Below are 11,204 nucleotides of genomic sequence, written 5' to 3'. Positions count from 1 at the left end.
GAGTGAGCCAGAAAGAAGGAAGAGCTTCTTTAAGGTACCACTTCCCACCATGCACGCCACCATGCAGTAGTGCAGCGGGCGTCAGCATTTTCAGAAGAGCAACGTCCCCCTCTTTGGGCATCAAAGCAAGCAGAAGGGTTTTGGAAAGAGCTTGCCTCCAAACTAGCTGTCCTTACCTCAATGCAAAGGTGAGAACAACGGGTGGGGACCGGTGTCCACTTAAGATCAGACTTTTGTTTAGCTGTTGAAATAGGAACGGAACAGATGTGAAAATAGGATCCTTAGTGAGTGCTGGCAGTGTGAAGGGTCTGCAGTGTCTGCAGAGATGACTGGGGTTTGTCCAGTTCTAGTTAGGGCAGTAAGAAAACTCATCCCATGCCTCACTGCTTGGCTAGAAACACTAAAAAAGTGGATTTAGCCACCACAAACAAAGATCTGATACAACATTTGATTGCAAGCAGTTTTCTTTCTTTTTAATCAGCCATTTGTATAATGGATTCAAAGATGAAGGCGTTATTGTCCAGCATGTTCCAACCATCTGAATCAAAGACACCATCAATCTCACCCAGTCTGCCATATGCCTTGTATCACCAGTTGGATGCCGTGGGCTACAGCAGGAAGAAAGGACGCCTGTGCCGTGACCACCAAAGATCTCTGCAGCTCCTGCACTGCCTGCAGGTACTACAGCTTATCTGCTGCAACTCGGGTCACAGAGCTGGCTCCAAATGTCAAGGAAAAACGCAGGTACTTTTGCTCTATGTTCTCTTCTTCATCCCATCACTAGTAGCCAGGGAGCTACAGGGATTTGGGACTTATGACAGGCAAAATCTAGAGTCTATGAGCCTTTCGGACTTGCATCCTATTGATAATAAGGCAGTGAGAGGAAGGACCACCCTTTGCACTCATGTCAGCAGATTCTCTGTCCCTTAGAGGACTTCTCAGCATGCCTTTACAAGTATATGAGCAGTAAAAAAAACACCAAAGCACAATGAAACTGGACCAGTCTCCACCAGTCAGGAGTCTGCAAGGACTTCAGTATGCTACCTACTTCTCCACTCTTTTACTTTTTTAAGTTTTAAAGGAAGAAAAAAAAAAAAACTTAGTTAGGAGTTTAGGTCTCAGATACGCCAGTGAGCAAAATGCGTAGAAAGGCTGAAATGAAATTAGCTCTTCACTCACCACACAGACACTGCTGCCCAGGGACTGCTCCAGACTGACCCACCACAGCCCTTCAGGGTGCCCTACACTACCCACTGCACAGGGACCACTGTGGAGGGACGGTAGCAGGTAACCACCAGACAGAAACCCAAAAAAACCTTCCCTGGGCCTCCTGCTCTCATCACAAGCCACCACACACTCTTTAACAGCTCTTAATAAATCTCAGGGGAAAATGCTCTTGTGATGCTTAGAAGCCAGTCTTGCTCCCAAGTGCCTAGAACAACAAAAAACCTGCCTGCCACCCTGGGGTGAGGGGGAAATCCCATCCTATCCTTGATCCGATTACTAATGTCACTGGGAGCACAACAATCTGACAGGCTGGCAAAACACCTGCCCTACCCTCCCCTGCGCATCCCTCAGCCTTCCCCTGAAGGGAAGGAGCAGCATTGCTCCTTGCCATCCCTTCACCTCACCAGCTGTTGCACGAGCTTCAGTCTTGGGCTGTCCCTGGAATATGTTCAACAGTTCCCGGCAAAGCAGGGCCCTGGCTCTGGCCTCTTGGGGGGCTGCAGCGCAAACCTCTACTTTCTCTGCTGGTTTAACATCCTTCCACTCCTCTGCTCCCTCTCCTTTGCCTGCACATCAGCTCCATTCTCTCCCACTGTGTTTCGTACTTTGCAGCTCTGTCTTTCCTTTACCTCCCTTCCCATACTCCATCTTGCTTTTTGCCCTGTTTGCCTACACAGGGCACAGTTCGGTAGTCACAGGAGTCACCCTTCGCTTCCGGATCCTCTCCATATGAACGCGCAACATGGAGTGACACTTGCATTTCAGTGATTTGTTTTACTGCAGCTGCAAACTGCAGTCTCAAGATTAAGAACTGGGGTCCTAACTGCTTCCTCCAACACCCACCAAACCTGAAGTTATTTTTAAAATAGTATGTCACTGGAAAGAGGTATAATGCAAGCTAGCAAAATACCATTTACTCCATTAATGCCTGTGGAGTTATAACATTCTTGCCATAATCTGCCTCCAGATGTACCGTAGGTACTGAGAAAGAGCTCAGAGACTCAAAAGAATCAGGAAATGACCACTTTCTGGGGTACAGAGTCAGCTTGTTTTGTACAAACTGTCTGTTTTACTAAGACAGACTTGTCTTAGACTTGCCAGCCAAGCGATATGAGCTACTGATGTATGTCTGGAAAATATTTATGATAAAAATTATGGTTGCAAAAAGAATAGCAAGTAAGTAGTTGATCCAGCTGGCATGCAAATTGGGCACAATGTTTATCAGCACAAATATGTTCATCAGCACTACCACCTAGTCCTTCTGGAGAACAGTAGGTACTCGGGGATCTTCATGACCACTAAGTAGTTGAGTTTCCTGCAGCCCCGATAACAGATATTACTCCTGTCTTACAGAAAACAAGAGAGGGTGTTTAACCATCTATCATACCGCTTGACACAGCTGACGTACCCTGAGACGGGAAGTGAGGCACTTAAAGCCTTCGACTTCAACTGGTATTTCGTTAGACAGTGCAACACCTTGGGACTTCATCAAGGCCCCGGCACTCGCCAGAAAAACGTGCAGCAAAAGCGACATTATTGGAAAATAAGAGCAACTGGGCATCGTTATAAAGGCACAGTGCACACTCTCCGACGCCCCTGCTTTGCCTCAGCAAGCTCTGCAGGTTACTGGAGATGGATTGCAGCCGCAGTTGCATTGCAAAAGGGACCTCCCCAGACCAGTAGGTGCATGGCAATGGCAGCCCATGCCGAGTGGGCACTATGCAGGTGCAAAAGGCCAGAGGGCATCAGAGAGGACAGAAAGGCCCCAGGACAGGGAGGTTTTGCGTGGGCATGGCAGCCTGCGTGCCCTACTGAAACTGCTCTTCTGCACACGGGAGGAAGAGGAGGAGGAGGGAGACCCACCTCTGAGAGGCATTTGGAGGGCAGTGCTGGATTACAAACAAGGCAACGCCACCAGGAGCTGCTGGCTCCATGCATCCTGCAGCTCTGTCTGGGGCTTCCTGGCACTTCACAGGGCTCCCCAGAGCCCCCTTTCTGGGATGATTCCTCTGCTGCCCACCAGCACTGCCGAGCTCACACTGCTCTTGGGTCCCTCCCCTCTACTTAGCCACCTGTTTTCACAAAATTCAAGGAACTGGATATTTTCGTCTTGTTTTAAGTATGGTCAAAAGAGAGCCTGATACAGCATAATCAGATAAACTTCTGTTTCCTTTGGAAACCAGGCTAGGAACAGCCTGGTAAGGACCCATAGTCTTCCCTGGCAATTTAATAAAATAATTAATCTAGAAATTACTGTACTAGAGCACACCTTAACGTTGCTGAGGGAGGAGAAACCAGCTCCCAGCCATCTTCCACATTACCCTGGAAAGGTTGAACACAACATCTGATGAGATCTAAAACAATCAGGATCTGCTTCAGCATCAGCTCTTTGCAGAAATGTCCCGAGATCCACTTTGCCAGCAAAGCTCAGCAGAGCGTCCATGCTCCCTCACTAGCCCAGTAGGCCGCAGGCACGCTAGTTTTTGCACTGTAGGTTTTCCAGCCCTGTGACAATCCTACCTTCGGCTGTTTTAAAATGGCCAGACAACTACATATCATATCACCAAAAAGTACAATTTGGCTCTACAGTCATAAATGCTGTGTTCAGTTCCTCCATGGGCAAGGTCTGTTAGTGTGACCTGGCTACTCGTACTCCCCACCTATTTCCATAATATAACAGAAAGAAAATCTCCCTGGCCATCTAATTTCATGGAAATGTTACTTCTTTGTCTCAGCACAGCTTGGTCAGCTTTGAGATCCCAGACTAGCTTTGTGCCCATCCTGCTTAGGCTTTCTAGAAATGACTTTGTTCCAGTGAGGGTCACTCAGGCTGTGGGATAACTGGAAACTTCAGTGTTTATTAGTTTTCTTTTTCAGTGCTGAGTGCATTTTCAGTGTTGACTCACAGAGTGATTTTTAAAGCAATAATTGCTTCCAGATGTCGTGCATATTTTGCGCTGTAGGAATACTGCAATCCTTGTTAAGGTTACAGAGCTAGAAAGACTGTTTTCCCCAATCTGAGTGGCTCACTTGAGAGGATTTGGGAACACTACGTGTCCCATGTGGATCCTACAAAAGCAGGTAAGAGTTAGAGCCCAGGTCTCTGAAAAACACGCTTGGTTGGTATGGGCTTCATAAAGCCCAAATGTAGAGTGTGCATCCGTGGTACAATTATAAGTTTGCTTTGTAGTGAGAGCATTGTGTTGGGGTGATGCAGTAAGTCAACACCAGACATTCCTAGAAGACCTAGATCTTAAAGTTTACGGGAACATCCTCAGACTAGATGCAAACACACGTCTGATGATGCCAAGTCCTCTTTGACTTCAATGTGTGAAGGCTGGAAAAGATAGAAGTTCTTGAAAAAGAGGCATGGGGAAAAAAACCAAAACCAACCAACTCTGCCACTAGGGACATGCTCAGTCTTGACTGGTTTTAATTGCACTTCTTCTTTAGTCAGCTGATTTCTGGGCTTTCTCTCTCACTCTTAAAATATGTGCACACATATCAGGGTAAGGTAAAGAATTTATATAAAATGGTTGAAAGACAAGGTCAGAGCAGAGAAGAAACACAATTCCATCCCTTCTGGGAATCAGTAGCTATATTATCCAAGCTTTGAGCGCATGCTCTAAATTATTCCTGAGCGGTTTCAAAGTTGCATCTGTTTGGGTGCTGTGCTTACAAGAGCTGAGCTCTGTTTTACTGTGTATTACTTAGTGAATGCTCCTGAATCTGTTATCCTAAATTTCCAGTTCCAGAAGGCACTATTTCCATAAACATAACTGCTTGTCGAAAGGCAGATGTGTTCTAGACATCTGGCACAAGATAAGCGTGAGCAAGATTTCATGCAAGGCCTGTTAAGTGGAAAGAAGGAGAGGAAGAGATCACCTGCTCCGCGACACGTTGAGAAAGAGCCTTTTGGACACAGACAGATCAGCTAAAACACTCAGACAAAAATGACTGATGAAGACAGAGTAGTTGCAGTTTGTTGACTGTGAAGTCCTGCGCGTTTGCTTATTTGCAAGGAAACTTTGTATGGTACCCAGCTAGGGTAGTTGCAAATTGCTGGAAAATGCTGAGAAGCTGAAAGTGAAATGTGGCAGCTCGGGGGAAAAATCAGTTATAAATTGATAACAGAGAGCTTTAGTAAGATTTAAATGCACTGTTTCAACTTTTCTGTAATGGAATGATCCATTTTCTATTTTGAAAACATTTTCTTAATTCTATGAAATACAGTAAAATCCACTATGCATCATTTGATTAGCAAGATTTATGAAGTTTTCTGAGTTTTTTTCCATCCTGTATCAAGAAAAAAATTGAAATTGCAAACCTCCCCACAAAAAAAATGATCTCATTGCTCTACAACTAAGAGTGGGCGGTGTTGAAAACTACTGTCCTAATAACACAGGACAAGACTGACAGCACTAAAAAAAGGGCTAGGAAAACATACAGCTAGAAATAAACTGTCCTCTGCATCAGGGCACTCCATAATAGGTAGGAAAATATGTTCCTTTTCCTACAGAAATAGATTATAGAGAACACCATCATTTTGTGTACAACACCTACTTCAAAATGGCCCAAGAAGCTGTAATATCTAAAATAAGAAAACAACGAAACTTGTGTCCATCCATGTTCAGCAAAGGTCCAAATTTCATTCTAATACTATAGCATGGGAACAGTTAGTAAGGACATGCTAAAACATATTGAAGGACACAAGGAAACACACGTTTAACTTAAAGGCTTAACTGGGTAAGTCCCAAAGACACCCAGGAGAGTTTAAGTCTGTGTTTAAGAGGTTCCTTGAATAGGGCCAATTAATTTTAGTCAAAGGCACGCAAAGCTGAAGCTCTGCAAAACTTGTAATACTGACGGGAGCTGGCTGTAGCCACCAAATCTGCACCCCTAAATGCACTTAGTATTTGGCCCTCTGAGCACTAAACAACTAAAATGTTAACAGAGCTTGAAAGATAACATACTAAGCATTCAACCAGTTGATCGTATCAAAGAATTATTGCAGATGGCGGTAGGGCCACCCGTTATCACAAGCTTCCTGGTGGTGTCCCATCACATTCTCCTATTTTCAGCTGTTTATAACTTTGTCAAGATACAGCCAAATCTTTTGATACCACGTCTGATGCAATCAGGTATTTCTTAGCAACCAACAAGGACCTCTCAGTCAGCACCAAGAGGAGATTCTGAAACATATTGTTTTGCCCAGGTTGAAGTTGTCTACCATTTTACCCATTTTGTTGAAAAGTCTTATTGCTTCCAAAATATTAAAGCCCGCGACCGGGTTTTGGCACAGACTACCACAGTGAGGAATGCCCTTTTTGCCTTCCCCACAAACATTATCCCAAAACCTGATCAGGCCACAAGCCCAGTGAAAAGCAATCACAGTTCACACAGGTCCAAGAGGCCCTTATGTCAAGGTGCAGGGCTAAATCTTCTGACATCCAGCTGCACTGGCACATTGCACGGCTCTTCTCGGCACATAGCATAGCCACGGCCTTTATTGTAATGCACAATACAAGGGACTGAATTCACACAGTTCATAATTTTAAACGGATTCCTTTCATTTTGATATTCCTTAGTGCTTTGGTGCTTAATTTCATGATCTTCAAGTTCTTTAAATTATATTAGGACATGGTACGAAGGACATCAAGCCACCCACAAAGCCTTCCACAGAAGTATTTAAACAAAAAAAAAAGAGTCACGTGCCACTGAAACACCCCTCTAAATATTTTCATTTTAACTAAAAGCAATATAAAATAAGTGTAAGAAATAGTTGGCAAACAGAAAAATGATTTTTCTTTTCCTTAACAGCCAAAGGAGCTACAGGTCAGCTCAGCCCATGCTGACCATGGATCACGCTTGTGCAACAGGCACTTGCTCTGCTACAGAGATGCTTCCACAGGTCCTGTAAGCACAAGCGGTGCCAGGAAAGACTATGCTATGGCTCAGTACTGGGGATATTCACTGCCTTTGCACATTTTAAATAATACTTGCTACTATTTATTTATAGCTGCACTACCAAGTGCTATTTGCAGCAGCTGGAAGAGGTGCTGTGTAAGAGACCCAATACAAATTAACGGTTAGGCTCATTTTAAAAATTAGTCTTCACTTTAAAACAGGACTAAGTCTGACAGTGCCCGAATCTTGCAACATGATTGATTTCAAGCAGCAGAAATCCTATCAGATCTGATATTTCGCAAGATTTCCCATCCACATGCCTTCCAGCTTGAGAAGCAATTCAGAACCACAGCCATGGGCACACATCCAGCTTCAAAGATACAACATGGACTAATCTCCATTTTAATCCCCCTTTTCTTTTGCTGGGTATTACAAAACACAGGGTTTTGGCTTTGAAGCTTCCGACTTTATCAGATGATACTTCTTGGTTCAGTTGAGAATGAAACACTTGATGACCTTACCTGGCAATTAGCTTTCCCTGCTCTTCTGACTTAGGTGAAGAAGAAGGCATTGCCCTGCACAGCCTGTGTGCATCAGCAGAGCTGGCAGCTGGTGAAGAGCAGTGATCGATGTCCCTCTGGGATCTCCCTCTCTCCAGCTGCGACCTCCAGAGCTCTCTTCTCACCATATCAGAATATCTCAGAAATGCTCTAAACCTGTGTTTGCTAAGGTGGAATCATAGAATGGTTTGAGTTGGAAGGGACCTTAAAGACCATTTAGTTCCAACCCCCTGCCATGGGCAGGGACACCTCCCATTAGACCAGGCTGCTCAAAGCCCCATCCAGCCTGGCCTTGGACACTTCCAGGGATGGGGCATCCACAGCTTCTCTGGGCAACCTGTTCCAGTGCCTCACCACCCTCACAGTAAAGAATTTCTTCCTAATATCTCATCTAAATCTGCCCTCTTTCAGTTTAAAACCATTACCCCTCACCCTATCACTCCACTCCCTGATAAAGAGTCTCTCCCTGTCTTTCCTGTAGACCCCCCCTTTAAGTACTGGAAGGCCACTAGAAGGTCTCCCTGGAGCCTTCTCTTCTCCAGGCTGAACAACCCCAACTCTCTCAGCCTGTCCTATAGCATAGGTCCCCCACCGGAAGCAGTGGTTTGATCACCGCAAGACCGTCAGGTCGAACCATTGACATCATCAACATTCAGAGACCTGTTAAAATGAACAATACCGAGTTCTGTATGCTGGCGCTCCATATTCCAGCTCAATATGGGTGAACTTCTTAAAGTATCCTTTGATACTGTACAATAGCAGCTTGTTTATATTGAGTTAGTTTGCGGTGGGGATTAGATCTTTTATATACGATGCAGGACCAAATAGGACTTCAAAAATCTGTTGAAGCCTCTAAGCTGTTCATGGAGGAGCATAACAGTCCCAAGGATGTGTCGGTGACTTGGTGCACTGTGCTCTGAGCAAACCTGCCTGTGGCGTAATGCATATCAGTGGTCTGACAACACCCCAACCTGTGCAGCAGGTTGCCACAAGGCTCATTTCCCTGAGGACTTGGCAAATGACGTTTCCTGCAGGTCTCTTCAGATTCCCCTCTGGGCAGGGACCGCTTCTTCTAGCATGTCTCATATGACAGAGGTTTCTGAGCCCAAGAAGGAGCCCTGGTTTGGTTTCCCTGACTTACTTGGCAGCCCCCTGGAAACCTGGCAGGGAGAGAAACCTGCTTTTCCCGACACCATCCAGCTGCCAACACCAGTATCCCCTCCGCAGTGCTCCTGCGGCCTTGCCTGGCCCCAAGGCCATCGGGCAGGGGCCCCATGGGCAGCAGCCTGCCGCTGATTCCTTCCCTGAACAACATCTGCTGCAGCAAAAGGTGGTGGAAGCAACCAGGGCAGGGGTAGGAAGTGAATCTGTGATCCTGTAGGCGAAAACTGTACCACCAGGAACAGAGAGCAGAGTAGAATATTTCAGTTGTAAGGGACCTACAATGACCATCTAGTCCCACTGCCTGACCAAGCAAACTGCATGAGATACAAAATATTACGCAGCAGCCTTATACCTGATATTTCCTCACTTTTAAGCCTCGGAACTTGCAATCGAACCTACTCAAAGCGTAAATTTGCATGCGTAATTTGTTCAATTATTTGCACCCTCTTGCCACAGGAGGGTGAACAGTACCCTGATGCTTATAAATAATTAAGGACACAGCAAAACTCTTCACCAACAACTACTGCAGCCTTTTCCAGAACTGATTTCTAGCCCTTTCCAGGACAGCTGCACAAGTTAGTATATTTAAAAAAAAAAAAAAAAAAAAAATATATATATGTATCCTGATCCCTATTTTGTAACTTGCCAGCTGCCTGCCAAGGCAGTGGCATGCATGGTCCCAGCAAGGACAGCAAGGAGGGCAGAGCCTCAGCGCCAGCCTGCCTGGAGGACCCAGGTCTGCTTGGTGCCAGTGTCCGCAGCAGTGGCTCAGGAAGGACCATTTCCAAAAGCTCAGCCAAAAGTATGCAGGGACTCACCGGACTGGCCACTGGGAGGAAGCAGGTGGTGCAATGGGGAAGCTCCAGCAACCCGAGTTTGGGGTAGAAAAGGAAGGCGCAGTGGGACTGAGCTGGAGTTGCCGATCGCCTTGGCCATCTCTGCCCCTCTCGTTAGTTAGGGCTCTGCACCTTCCCTTCCCCTGTAGGTGACAGCAAGAGCTAACTACAGGCACCTGGGGGGCACAGCTGGCCATGCCCAAAGGAGCAAGCTGGTGGCCTGCAGTTTCAATAAGCTGACTTACCAAAAGATCCCTAGAAAGGGCCAGTAGTGAGACCTCAGTGCCAAAAATGCCTGCTCCCCCCTCTAACAGTGCAGCCACTCACACGCTTTTTCTCCTCTTGCTTTGTCATTTGTCCTGTAGATCAATCCCCCACCTCCATCTGCTTCCAAGCAAACTCGCCAAGCAAATATGAAGATTATTAGAAAACATTTCCCCTCCACCACCACCTCCCTAGAGCAAATTAGGCAGCTGGAGGTTACATCGACAAGCCATTACCAGGCATAACGTAAAGCAGTTGGCTGCACACACAGCCACGCAATGTTTCCCTGGGCTGATACAGCAAAATCAAGGAACTTGCGCCTTGCACCCAGCTGCAAATAAATGCCAGAGAGGCTTCTGAACACCACCAATTTTACGGCAACTGTCACACCAGAAGAGCTGATCCTCCCAGACAGTGGAAGTGCACAATTAGGTCACATTAAATGTTGAGAAAATACCATAGGCGTTCCGCATGCCAACTAAAAGTCAGTGACACTGGAAAAGAGCTCGTAGCTGGCAAAAGCCATCCCCGCATCAGTATGTATTTTCTGCTAAGGGTTTACAGAGGAAGTCCGCAGGTGCGGAAGTGTGAGCGATCGCCCAAGCAGAGGGACTCGTAATGTTTTCCCATGAGGCGCTGAAGCAAGATGGTCAAGCACGGTGTGCAGGCCGGTTTATTATTCCCCTGCGAAGTCTTCGCTACCTCTGCATTCACAGGAGCAGGGGCTGGGTATCCCTCTCCTTCACTGCTCCTTTTGATGCATCCCCCAGGTCCTTCAGGAGGGTTTCCTGAACAAACAAACTGATGCTCGCAGCTGAGGCTTCAGACTTGGGTAGGGTTTTGTTTGTTTGTTTTTTTTTTTCTATGTACAACACCAAGCGTAGCGACCGGAGCTCCAAGCCCTACCACAGTAGAAAAAGCATTTGCAATGTCTTTATCATTGCACCCACACACTACAAAGCCTGTCCTTGGCCAGAGGTGGACCAGAAAGAAAAGCACAGCCCTCTCCGTTTACAGAAAGCCTTTTGCGTCCTCTCAGCATCACCTGATTATGCTCAGTTGATTTCAGTCTTGCAAAGATTAAATGAAAAGTAGTAGTTTTAGCTATCAATTCTGTCACAGGTAGTAGAAACTCTGTTGCATGATATTTGGTGCTTGCCACAAAGTAATTGCGCTGAAGGACTTCCATGCCATTGTCATGCAGTTGGCATACTTAAAATGTTAATAAAAGAGGGCAATGCTGCGT

Source organism: Rissa tridactyla, chromosome 3 (genome assembly GCF_028500815.1).
Source record: "Rissa tridactyla isolate bRisTri1 chromosome 3, bRisTri1.patW.cur.20221130, whole genome shotgun sequence".
NCBI lineage: Eukaryota > Metazoa > Chordata > Aves > Charadriiformes > Laridae > Rissa > Rissa tridactyla.
The sequence above is the reverse complement of the archived record's forward strand: the minus strand, read 5'-3'. Positions refer to the sequence as shown.